Source organism: Dromiciops gliroides, chromosome 1, assembly GCF_019393635.1.
Source record: "Dromiciops gliroides isolate mDroGli1 chromosome 1, mDroGli1.pri, whole genome shotgun sequence".
NCBI lineage: Eukaryota > Metazoa > Chordata > Mammalia > Microbiotheria > Microbiotheriidae > Dromiciops > Dromiciops gliroides.
The window spans coordinates 347,380,114-347,383,982 of record NC_057861.1 but is presented as its reverse complement, the minus strand read 5'-3'; the positions used below and the strand labels follow the sequence as shown (position 1 = coordinate 347,383,982).

Sequence of the window (3,869 nt, the reverse complement as noted above, 5' to 3'; positions counted from 1 at the left end):
AGATTTGATATGATTACTGAAGCTGGCACTTTAAAAAAAAACAACATAAAACATGCACATGTATTAGAATTTGGCAGAACATAGTTTTGTGTTGTTATGTCTTTCTGACTTGACTCCTCCTGCTTTAACATGAAATGATGGGCCAGTGAAGATTGGGAAAGAGAGTCAGTGTACATGAATCGTTGGGGGTGATGGTCAGTTCTCTCAGAGTTGGATGTATCCTGTAGCCCTGCCAAGAAAAAGAGATTCGAAACATACTGTTAGGAGGGGTACTTAAAACACACTGTCTGTCTGTCTGTCTGTCTGTCTGTCTGTTTGCCTGCCTGCCTGCCTTTCTCTCTCTCACACACAGACACTTGTCACTAACTCTCTTCTAACAAAGAATTCTAGTGACAAGATGTCACAAGTCTAAAAGTCTTCTCTTAGGATGAGTCTGCCTTGATTGATGTACCATTTCTCAAAGGCTGTGTACTTAGTATATTTACCAAAGGGTGATCTCTTACATACTCGAGTTTTAGGCAAGCTGGATGTTCATGATATGAAACCTCTCTGGTATTTACCAAATGATGCATTTTATATTGATCTTATAAAATGAAGCTCAGGAAAAGTTTAAAAAAAATCCAAGTTCTCTTCATTTCTTTATTAGGAGATTTAAAATCCCTCATTTCTTTCTATCTCCCACAAATTGTGCAGCTTTTCATAGGGTTTCAGATATAAAGGGAAATTACTTTAATCTGTAGGCAAACTAAATCCCAGACCAAAAGAATATTGAATTTACAATAGGATTATTTTGGCTCATGCTTTGAGGAGATTTGAAGTGGGGGATAAAGTATGCAAGATTATTATTGGGGGCCCAAAATGGATGTTTTATTTAAATGAATGCTTATTGCTGAAAAAATAGTTCATAAATATTTTATGAAGAGCTTAGGTCCTATTCTGCCTTTTGACAATTAGCAGACTAACTTGATTAAACAATTAACATTAGGATGCCATGCTAGACTATATATGTAACATATATGCATACACATATAGATACATAGGTGTGTGTGTGTGTGTGTATATATATATATATAATACATATGGCATATCACTGCATATCATTACATTATTATAATTATTTTGGTATGGATCTGAGGTTTCACTGGCAGGAGCAACTGCCTGTGTGGCAAGTTGTTCAGTTAATTCTCACCAACAACTTGTACTCTTAGAGAGGTATCTGGGGGTGCTGAGAAGTTAGGGAACTTTTCCCTAGTTACAGAGATAGTATTTACCTGAGACAGGACTTGAATCTGGGCCTCCCTGACTCCAAGGCTGACCCATGCACTAATATCATGCTGACTATTATAATGGCATTATATGGAAAAGCCATATACCTTTCTAACATCTCCCTGATAAGCATGATATTAGGTTCAAGTGCCAACTAAGTTCTTCCATAAAAATCCTCTGGGAAATAGCTATTAATTCCTTTGTATTCATAGCTTGTGTCTCCAAACATTAATATGCATATTTATAGTATATCATTTATTGCAGTATTTATTATATGTACCAAGGAAAGTTACATAAACAAACATGGCATTCAATTACATGAGTGTATAGCAGAGGTCCCAAAAGAAGACTGTTAGAGGTTTTTATTTATAGTATAGGTATGCTCATCGCTAAGAAAACCCTGATAAAATCAAACAACCATTAAGGATCTGAGAAGGACAAATTTCCCACTTGTTTAAAAAAAAGGAGCAAAATAAAGTCTGGAATATGGAAAGACGGATCATGGAGAGAATGCAGTCAATTCTTGGTCCACTATACCATGCTGTCTTTCAATCCTGCTCATACACAATCCTGTTCATACATAATCCTGCTCCTACCCATTTTTGGCCAGGGATATTCTCATGTTTCCTCTGCCTGAGTGGCTGTAAGCAGGAGCTTCCTATATAGGCCTTGAGCATTGTCATTGTTGGATCCACCAATGGAGTAAAGCCCACTTTGATTCTTTGTACTGCTGTGACACTTGACTTTCCACAATACTTTCAGAATCAAGAGGTTCCTTGCAAAGAAAAAAAAAAGAGCAAATTCATCCTAGTTCTCAGTGGATTCTTATGAAAAGGAGCAGTAAGATAAGGTTCAACTCAGAGGATACACTGGACAAGGACCAAATTGGGTTTCTAAAAAAAAATACTGTCAGGATGCCTTTTGTTTATTCTGTACCAAGTCCAAACATTGCACCAAGCCATGCCATACAGACAAAAAATAATTGCCACTAACCTCCTATTTTGAAAAAAGTACCTTTTACACATAAAAAACCATTGTTGAATAGATTTTCCTGCTCTTTTGTTATCTTGTATTGCTTTGATTGGTTGGTAATAAATGGGCATTATATAATAAATAAAAAAGAAAGAAAGAAAAGAAAGAGTGAGGGAAGAAAAAAGGAAACTGAGGTGCAGAGGGAGATAATTTTACTTAACAAAAAAGATGGAAACAAAATAGATCTGGGGTGTTTTTGCTTTTCCTCCATCCTCTGTTAAGACTACATTCTGTACCAAGGTGTGGGCCTTTCCCTAAGTTTGCTCTTCTAAATATACCTTTAAGAGTCTTTTGGTCCTCTTTGTCTTTTTTGAAAGCCTTAGCTCATTTTGGCCCTTAACTTTCCTGGTACTACTGTCACAAATATATATTACTCTTTTGTATTCATTGCTGGTTATGTACCCTTTTTATCTTCAGTATATGCACCTTTGACATTCGACCTCATTAGACAACACCATATATAACCTTGGTCTGACTATCAGTGAGGAAAGCATGGAGCTTTGGAATTTTTGATGCCACTAGAGAAAATGCATCTGCTGTTCCAAACAGATATTTTGAATTTATTAAGTTATATCCAACTAAAAACAGATTTCTATACATTCCAGATAGTCTTCTTTTATTGTAATTTTCATAGATATCTTTTATTCCTTTTCAGATTTATTTTTGTAGTCGACAGAAGTTACTTGTGGAGCGTAAACTCTTTTTAAAAAATGTTTACTTTTCCTTCCTTCTCAATGAAAGAGAAACAGAAGACATAGGCTTAGTGTTGTTGTTGTTATTGTTTAGTTATTCAGTCCTATTTGACTCTATGTGACCCCATGTACATTGTTCCTAGGATTTTCTTGGCAAAGATACTGGAGTGGTTTGCCATTTCCTTCTCCAGTCTGTTTCCATTGTACAGAAGCAAATAGGGGTTAAATGACTGGCCCAAGGTCACATAGCTAGTAAGTATCTGAAGCTGGATTCAAACTCAGATCTTTCTGACTCTGAAAACCCCCCAGCACCATATTGTCTCTAAGAGAGAGCACATGGCCCCTAGCAGAGTTCAGAAACTCTACATTACCTAAAGAGGAAAGCACTCACGTACTGGAAAATCTTCCTTGCCTAGCATGCCACCCAGTATGGTATTCACCTCATGGTCTCAGTCTTTTTGCTCTTCCAATAGAGGTGGCTCTTACACACTTATCAAAGCTCATTGGCTAGCATCACTCAATTCCATTGGTTGACATGACCTGAGGGTGGACCATATCAAAATTAGCTGTACCTTGCTGATATCAGGGTCAAAGACAAACCCCCTGAGGGCAAAGGCGTTTTCAGATAGGTGTGGTTTTAGTCTCCATTTCTATTTTTTTTTTTTTTTAGTGAGGCAATCGGGGTTAAGTGACTTGCCCAAGGTCACACAGCCAGCAAGTGCCAAGTGTCTGAGGCCGGATCCGAACTCAGGTACTCCTGAATCCAGGGCCGGTGCTCCATCTACTGCGCCACCTAGCTGCCCCTAGTCTCCATTTCTATTGATCCACCAATGGGCTCCTGAGCTGGTCCCAAAAGGGCAAGTGGGGCTGAAGAGAAAG

The 3,869-nt window shown here is 37.8% G+C and overlaps 1 pseudogene; it reads left to right on the top strand.

The window, feature by feature from the left end:
* The first annotated feature begins 2,011 nt into the window (after positions 1-2,011).
* Positions 2,012-2,163, top strand: LOC122749039 (annotated as a pseudogene).
* Positions 2,164-3,869: the final 1,706 nt, after the last annotated feature.